Source organism: Amblyraja radiata, chromosome 20, assembly GCF_010909765.2.
Source record: "Amblyraja radiata isolate CabotCenter1 chromosome 20, sAmbRad1.1.pri, whole genome shotgun sequence".
NCBI classification, from domain to species: domain Eukaryota; kingdom Metazoa; phylum Chordata; class Chondrichthyes; order Rajiformes; family Rajidae; genus Amblyraja; species Amblyraja radiata.
In genome coordinates this window covers 37273805-37283082 of record NC_045975.1, presented here as the reverse complement: position 1 = coordinate 37283082, position 9278 = coordinate 37273805, and the positions used below count along the sequence as shown (strand labels likewise).

Sequence of the window (9278 nt, the reverse complement as noted above, 5' to 3'; positions counted from 1 at the left end):
TAGATGAAAGGGTTAACTACTGGGACCAGCACAGAGAGAGAGAGAGGCTGAGAGTAACATACTGGTGACCCTGGGTGAAAGGGTTAAACACTGCCGGACCAGCTGAGAGTGACTCATGGGTCACCTGGAGTGAAGGAGTCGGGGTTGAGCCTGAACGGGTTTGCGAGGCCGTGCGAGAAACCAGAGGCGGTGAGTCCGAGATTGAGCGAGTGGGTAGGAGAAGGAGGGGAGGGGTTGTCGCTCAGTAACCCAGTGTGGATCGGTGATCAGGGCAGCGGGGCAACGAAAATCTATGGGGGGGGGGGGGGGGGGGGTTTGTGCGAAGTATTTGACGCCTTCTGGTCGCACCGCGGCGTAACACAGAACATGCCTTTGAAGTTTAGTTACTGTTTGCAGCGTCGAGTGAGGTTGTTGTGGGAGTGAGGGAGAGGGGGGAGTGAGTTAGGGAGGGAGGTGAGGTGGTTGTGAGAGTGAGAGAGAGGGGGGAGTGAGTTAGGGAGGGGGTGAGGTTGTTGAGGGAGAGGGGGGAGTGAGTTAGGGAGGGGGTGAGGTTGTTGAGGGAGAGGGGGGAGTGAGTTAGGGAGGGGGTGAGGTTGTTGTGGGAGTGAGGAGGGAGGTTGGTGTGAGATTGAGGGAGGTTGTGAGAGGGGGGTGAGGACTGGGTGTCAGAGAGGGGGTGGATTTGCGCTCTGGGTCCACTCTGTGCGGTGTAGTGGCGGTGTAGGGAGAGGACAACAGGAGGTACCGGCTATGAGGGAGGGCTGAGGAAGCGATGCTGGCGGCAGGGATTGGGAATGGCGGGACCTGCGAGTGGAGGTATGGGATTGCGCGCTATGGAACAATTGTGGGGAATATCAGTCTAGGGATCCGGGACAGTGAAGGGGAACGAATGCCGTGGGTGCAATGTTTTTGAGAACTATTGACTTTTTTTGTCGCTGTGATTGCTCTCTAGCTTGGCCACAGTTTAACTCATTTATCTCAAGAGTTCAAGTGTTTAATTTTCAAATGCAGCGGGACTGGAATGATGAAGTTACAGCGTTGAAGGGTACATTTGATGCAGCAACATACAATATGTCAGATATTCTAAGTAAACCAGACCGTCTTAGTGAAAGCCAAAGTACATAGAGTAATGTTACTCAGCAATTTAATTACTTGCAATTAGCTCTCCCTATTCCTTCCTTTATGTCAGAATTGAATATGGCATGAAGTCAGTCCTGGATCAGATCCATTGATAACACTATTTCTCACAGTATGTACAGTCTTGTTTAATTTACTTTCCATTCACTGAGAGTACTTCAGATCCAGTTATTTCATTTCGTGGCTTGGATCTCCTCCATTTTGATCCCAGCCATGTATTAATGAGCTGGATCTTCCCAGCACGTTGTCAAGTAATACTTCGTTTACTGCAGGATACCTGGCAAGGCAGCACACCTAACCTCCTGGTGATGTCCCGATTTACCATCTCCCTCACAATAACCGGTGATCAACTCTCATCACCCAACAACCTTCCCCTCCCTTGATTTGTTCCATAACATCACCCGGCACATAACCTTTTTCTTAATTTTTTTTATTTCAAAATAATAAATATATACAATACGTGAACCGTGCGAAAAAATTCATCCGACATTTTCGGAGGCTATACAAATTGTTCAATACAGTGTGTACATTTCTCAAATCTGTCCCCCCCCCCCCCCCACCCGTGCCACTCATGTGGCCCACTGGCATGGGATACCTTCCCTTATTTTGAGGGGCGTCTCCACCATACCGTGCCCCCCATGTCCAGCAGCGGAAGGGCCCTAGACTGTGGTCCTCTCCCACAGAGCCTTGGTGTTGGCTGCACCGAGCTTCAGTGCGTCCCTCAGCACGTACTCCTGCAGTCTGCAGCGGGCCAGTCGGCAACATTCCCTGACGGACATCTCGCTGGGTGGTGAACAACGCTCTGACAGACCAAAGGGCGTCTTTCACCGAGTTGATGACCTTCCAGCAGCACTCGATGTCAGTCTCTGAATGTGTCCCTGGGAACAGTCCGTAAATCACAGAGTCCTCTGTGACGGAGCTGTTCGGGATAAAGCGTTCCAGGGACCCTTGCATACGTCTCCAGACTCTTTTTGCAAATCCACACTCTGCAAAGACGTGGGCAACTGTCTCCTCTCCATAGCCGCCGTCCCGAGGCCAGCACACAGCCGACATCTTTAACCTTGCTCACTACGTTGTATCTGCTGGCTAGATAGGTGTCTGCTGGACCTTTCTGTCTACTACCAACTAACTCCACCCCACAGGACGCTGTGCCCAATGACTGATGGTCAGACTGGAGACTTCTTGAAATCAAGGGGGTAAGCCAAACTCGAGGGAAAGTTGGGAGTGTGCAGAATAAGTGACCGAGAAGGAAAAAGAGGGCAGCTGAGGAGTAAGGCTGAAGAGAGGCGGAATGCGTGTGCACAAGGGAAAGGTGGAAGAGAAGCAGAGGGGAAAGGGATGTACACAAACTGGAACAGAGGGTGAGAGGCTATGCTTGCGTATGAAGACCTGGAGGGCAGAAGGGGTGCACGCATACAAAGGAAAGCAAGAAATGCACATCCAGACCTAAAGAGGAACGGGGAGGAGCATGTTGGAAGGAAGGAGAGCAGATGGCATATGTGACGGGGAAGAAGCACTGGAGAAGATGCGCACAGGCAGGGAAGGAGGAAAGGAAATGCAGGTGACCATGGGAGAGGAGTGAGGCAGAAAGGACATGCATGCTCACGTGGGAGGGAGGGAGTGGGTGCACACAACATGTGGGCGAGGGACAGAGGAGAGCAAGTGCACATTATTGGGATGGAGGGAGGGGGGAGTAAGAGCTTGAGATGGGGAGGGAGAGAGAGTGGGTATATATGAAGGAGCAGATGCAGGAGGAGAAGGGGTACAGGGTTGGTGGTGGCTGTGGAATTTAAATGCTGTTAACATTCTGGAATTTGGAAACAGCAATAACTGGTCATGCAAAGGCCACAACAACTGCTCACCTGTGGGAAAAAAACTGATTTAGTTCATTAATGGCATTGCAGGTAGTTGAATTCCACCTCCAGTTTAAATTCCATTTGGAATATTTTGGAGGACCAAGAAACCAAGAATCTTGAGACATGAAAGATTGCCAGAATCTTGAACAAAAAAAACTGATGCAGGAATCAAACGGATCAAGGAGCATCTTTGGAAAGGAATGATAGACACCATTTTGGGTCAGGATCCTTCGTCTTGATTTCGACCCGAAATGTCAGCCGTTCATTTCCCTCCTCGGATGCTGCCTGACCGGTCGAATACCTCCAGCAATTTGTTTTTTTTTGCAGGAAATGACATGAGCCATTTGTTGCAAGATACCTGGCAAACAGGGCACGTACCTTCCAGGTGGTGCCCTGAGTTATTATCTCCCCACACAATCACCAAAGTGATCAACTCTCCTCTCCCAACAACCTTCAGCTTGAAATCAGCCTGTTCTGTCATGTATGTGACTCCTGCAGTGCTAGCAGAGCAAATGTGTAAAGGGATGGAGATTGTGTCTGCGCAAGGCTCAGTTTAGTTTTCTGCCACATATACCGAGGTACAGTGAAAAGAGAGTTCCTGCTGTGAGAAAAATGAGGGGGTGGATGAAGGAGTGGGTGAAGGGTTTGTTTGGCCAAATGGGAGGACATGGAGAGACCATAGTAATGAACATGGAGGGACTGAGAGAGTACATGAAGAGAAGGATGTATTGGTGATGGGCCGAGGTGTAAGGACATGCGCTGGTGGGGTGTGGGCAGTCCGGCAACAGAGGGATGGGAATGTGCATAAAATGAGCATGCCAGGGAGTGGGAGATAGACGGGTGTTCACACTAGAAAATGGGTAGAAGAGAGAGCGGGAGAGAGTGGTGGAAAGAAGAAAGTGACTGGGCACGCAAGAAGCAGGGAGGGAGCATGCAGGTGAGATGAAAGGAACATATCGTAGGGGAAGGAACGGAGAAAAGCAGTGCGTGTGAAGGGGATGAATGAGGCGGATACGACTGCAATGGATGGAGGGGAGGGGTGTGCGTGCAAAGTGATGGAGGGAGACGCTGTCACGCATTTGAATGAAAGGAAGGGGAGAAGCAGACATTTGGTAGTGTACACTCGAGGGGAATGATGCAGACGTGTATGCTGTGTGGGGGAAAAGATCACGGAGTGAGAGAGAGGGAGAGAAGGAATTGTACAAGTGCAGAAGAAAAGGTGAGAGTGATCAAGAGAGGGGAAGAAGGGACAGAGAAAATGCTTTGTGTCGACACGTACAATTTGGAGGGGGACAGACAGAATACCTACAAATGCTCCGGAGAAAAGGAGAGAGAGGGGGAGATATGTGCGTGTGAAGGGAAGGAGTGAGAGGGATTGGGAAGGGAGGGTGTCAATGTTAACATGCAGTGGGGATGAGGAGAAGGGGAAGGAAAGAGTTTGGTTGTGAATGGCAGGGAAAGGGGGGGTGTTAATGTGCGTATGCAAGGAAGCGGAGAGGGGAGTGCTTGCCTGTCTGCAAACGGAAGGAGGAAGGGAATGGAGTGGGCACAGACAGGAGAAATGGTTATGGCAGAAATAAGGGGAGAGAGGGGGAGGGAGGAGCATGGGAATGCATTTTGAATCTGATTGCTGCACTCGACTAGTTCCCTCTGGACTTTATTGAGGGTGGAGTTCCCTGCCGCACAAGACCAGCCTGAGAACAAGTAGCCTTTTATGCTGTGGCTTGGTGGAGTGTGCAACAGATGGCTGCTGTCTATTTGCATGCGGTGCCTTTGCACAGAGGATCCATTCACCACTGGTAGCCACTGCCGTGTGTGGGCACAAGCAGCTGCTCGGCAAAAAAGCTGAGAGCAGATTGTTGTGGGGTGGGAAGCGAAGAATGCGAAGAACTATGCTCAGCATCGTAACTCTGGAGATCCGATGAGCATTCTTCAATAGATGGACAAGAAGAGCAGCCCTAGAGGTGTGTAAACACAATAGGTAGCAACTGGTTTTCACTACTCTTGTGGGTCGGGGGATGAGTACTGAAGGCTGTTGTCTGAAGCGAAATGTGATTTGCGGCCTTCGTTATCTGCAGTGTTTTTGGCCTCCGCTGATCCTGTGTCAGTCTAGGTCCTGCAGCAGAACCTCTCCCCATCCCTTGCTCGCTCAATGCAAGCCAACTGCTGGTGTTTGTGGCCGTTATCACTGCCCACTCTTTTTCCCCATCGCTGTCCCATCACCGCGATGGTTCATCTATTTCACTCGCACTAAGTTAGACTGCATGGAAAGACAAGTAGAGGGTCGGGTCAATTGAGTAGAAAAGTTGCTAAATGGCATTTAATCCTGAACTGAAGTAATGCATGTTACGAGATGTTACAAGGTTTGAGGGTGCAAGGAGCGGTGTGAGTTTAAATGTAAGCAGTTCATAACCTCGGGTGAATAAAGTGGTTATTAAAAAGGTATATCGGGTGGGGTTTTTTAATTGATGTGTATAAAATTTGGCCTTATCTACCTATTCCCATCAACCTTAACAGAAAGGTTAGTTAGTTAGTGTCATAGAATTGATGTAAGATTCAAGAGAGTTTATTGTCATATGTCCCAGATAGGACAATGAAATTCTTGCTTTGCTTCAGCACAACAGAATATAGTAGAACAGAATATACAGAACAGATTAGTGTGACCATAAACCATTACATAAATATATGCACACGGAGATAAATAAACAGATAAAGTGCAAATAAACAGATAATGGGCTATTAATGTTCAGAGTTTTGTTTGAGTTGAGTTTAATAGCCTGATGGCTGTGGGGAAGTGGTTATTCCTGAACCTGGGCGTTGCAGTCTTCAGGCTCCTGTACCTTCTACCTGAAGGTAGCGGGGAGATAAGTGTGTGGCCAGGATGGTGTGGGTCCTTGATGATGCGGGTCCTTGATGATGCCGTCAGCCTTTTTGATGCAGCGACTGCGATGGATCCCCTCGATGGTAGGGAGGTCAGAGCCGATGATGGACTGGACAGTGTTTATTCATTCAGAGGATGATTGATGAGAGTCTGGAACTCGCTACCTGGAAAGTGGGGAGAGGCAGAATCTCCATCACATTTACACACCACTTGGATGTGTATTTGAAGAGGCGAGAAATGCTGATCACAGACCTGATGCTGGGAGGAGTGATTAAATTTGGTGATCCTTTTTTGACCAACACAGACGCAATAGGGCTAATGGTATCTCGTGCCGTGAATTCACCCTGGTAGCTCATGCAGCCAACTCTCAAAGCACAAATGTCTCAAATCCACGGTTGGTCATCAGTGGTAGTGGGCAGACCCCAGCACCCACAGTCGGCCATTCTCACGCCCCACCCCAACTGAACCTCACTCTAAATCCCATCGCCTCTCTTCTCCCATTGTCCCACTGACATGGTTCCATGCCTTCACACAGGAGGTGCTAAATCTTCCGAAATCTCTCCCGAAATGCCCATGGAAGCCCTGTCATTAATTCCAATCAAAAAGATGGATATATTTCTGGAATGGGGGAAATCAAGCGATATCTGGATTGTGCAGAAAATGCTGTGACGATCAAATATCAGCCATGTTCTTAGTTCCCTCTTCTTGTATTTTCTCCCCACTCTGAGACCATCATCCAAACATGACCTTCACTCCTCTTCATGGCCCTAATGGATACATGGATACCTGGTTGAACCCCCCCTCCCACCCCCTTCCCTGCAACCTCCTGGACAACCCCAGGTCACAAATACCCAAGCTGTGTGCGGCAGTGTGAATGAGCTAGACAGAGTAACCACTGGAGATGCGGATGACACGGATGGACTGGTCAGCTGGACTTTTGAATTGCCTTTGAAGCTAATGTAATGTGGCCTCTGAGGTGACAATAGTTTGCGTGGAACTGGCACTGCCCTCTTGAGGCCTCTGTCCCACAGTGTGCCCGCACATACACGCACACACGATGATTTACTCGGGTAAACATTGTGTGTGGTGGAGTTGTGTGCGCATTGCATGATCTTCATGGAAACAACTTCGACCACTCTGCCCAAGATAGAAAAGTAATAAGTAGAGGGGTCGAATCTGTGTGTGAATGAGTGAGGTTTTGAAATTGAGTGTCGGTCACGGGTAAATAAGAAAGAGGATTCCTGGCTTAGAGCCATAGGATTTATATCTGAATGATTGCAGTTATGAGTGGGTCAATTCTGCATGAAATGTAGATTAGTGAATGCGTGAGAGTTGGAAAAGCGGAGGAGGTGTGTGAGCTGGAGAAGCTTGAAGGTTGCGAAAGGGATAATGGTGAAAAGGATCAATAGGTGTTTAAAAAAAAAGTGTACGTAACAAATACCATCTGCTCTTTAAGAAAGTCAGAGACTCTCTCCCTCCCTCCCTTCTCTCTTTGACAGTCGTACCGGCCATTGGCCCATCTTGCCCCATCTTGCCCATGCCAACCAAGATGCCCCAGCTACACTAGTCCCATCTGCCTATGTTTGGCCCAAATACTTCTAAACATTTCCTACCTGTGCAAATGTTTACCTGCCTAAATGACCTCCCCAGGCAGCTCATTTCCACATTGCCCCTCAGGTTCCTATTGAATCTTTCCCCCTCACCTCAAACGTATGAATCATGCTGTGTCTCAAATGACCACAAGTAATGCAGCACAAAAAGAGGCCATTTAACTCATTGTGGTTGTGTCAACTCTTATAAAACTCGAAATTAATTGCAATCTCAGTACTTTCCCTCCACCCTTGAACTTCTCCCTTGCAGTACTGAATCATGTTTTCAGGCACCGACATATCAAATCACAACTTAGTGCAGAGTGCCAACCCTTCTTTTCAGCTACCCTCATGCTGCGAGAAATGGCTTCTGCCTATCCTGAGCTTGAATATTTCCATCAGAGGCTCACTTCACCAGCTCTGCTGTAAGGAGAACAATCTCAGTCTCAACCTATGTGATTCCCTCTTACTTGGTATAAATCCAATCAATCTCCTTGACTTCCAACCCCGTGTTTTATCAATGTTTATCATAATTTCTTTGCATTGGTCCAGTGTTAATAAAAGTCAAGCCAAGGGTAAGTGGTGCAGAACAGGGTGGGTGTGGTCTATTGCTACCAAATCGGCTTTTGCATAATCTTCACCCAGTAAATATTTTAAATTATGGCGGTGCCACAGTAAAATCTTGTTTACTTAAAACAGTTTACACCCGTCTAAAATGTCCTACATGCATATTCTAGACCAGGCTATGACAGAGAAGGTGGTTTGACAAGATTCTGTAATGAGAGAGTTTGTTGACATGAAGACTGCCCAGTCTTTTAATCACTTCGGCTGAGTCATTGAGTGGGAGTCGCTCGTAAAATGGCTGACATAGAAGAGTTCCACTCAGTCCCATTCCCCTGCTCTTTCTCTTGGCTATGCAAATTACTATGCCTGGAATAACTATCTAAAACTACATTTGAACTTTTATCACCAGTGAAGTCCAGATCACAACCACTGCATAAAAGGATTTTCTCACATTTTGCCCCTCGTTCTCAGTCCCTTTTGTGCATCGCCCTTAAATCTGAACCTCCTCACTCTTGAACCACCTGCTAATGAGATTATCTTTCATCTCATTCTCCCTTCACCACATCTAAACCAGTACTGATTGTATATAGACACAAAATGCTGGAGTAACTCAGCGGGACAGGCAACATCTCTGGAGAGAAGGAATGGATGACGTTTCGAGTCGAGACCCTTCTTCAGACTCAAAACGTCATCCATTCCTTCTCTCCACAGTTACTCCAGCATTTTGTGTTCGGTGCAAACCAGCATCTGCAACTCTTTCCTACGCACTGAATGTATATACATCTTTCAAATCTACTATCTCTGAAAACAACCCCATCTTCTGTTTAATGTTGTGGTTGAAATATCTCATTATGGCCATTTGGGTTTATCTTTTCAGCACGCTGTCAAGGACCTGCACATCCAAACCAATTGTTGCCTAACCTGTAGTTTGCACACATGCAAGGTAACCTCGTTTTTTATACTTTATACCAGCACGAAATATAGGATCTCAATCGCTTTACTAAATGCTATCTCAAAATATTCTTCTACAGGTTTATGCAATTCACAGCCAGCTCTTTGTTTCCTATTCCAGCTTTCGTATAGAGCCATAGTGATATACTGGCCCCCACCGGCCAACAATGTCCCAGCTACCCTAGTCCCACTTGCTGCGCTTGGTCCATGTCCTACCCATGTACCTGTCTAACTGTTTCTTAAATGATGGGATAGTCCCAGCCTCAACTACCTCCTCTGGCAGCTTGTTCCATACACCCA

At 47.9% G+C, this 9278-nt stretch overlaps 1 protein-coding gene across 9 annotated transcripts in view; it reads left to right on the top strand.

The window, feature by feature from the left end:
• pacsin3 (protein kinase C and casein kinase substrate in neurons 3) overlaps positions 1-9278 on the top strand; it is a 53510-nt gene continuing 44232 nt past the window's right edge. For 4 of the 9 annotated variants that reach the window (XM_033038407.1, XM_033038405.1, XM_033038414.1 and 1 more), the window contains exon 1: positions 1-189. The gene's annotated coding sequence lies outside the window, so the exon portion shown is untranslated. Of the gene's footprint in view, positions 190-4706; positions 4958-9278 lie in introns of those variants that run through there. The other 5 variants (XM_033038409.1, XM_033038406.1, XM_033038415.1 and 2 more) reach the window with 3 other exon arrangements.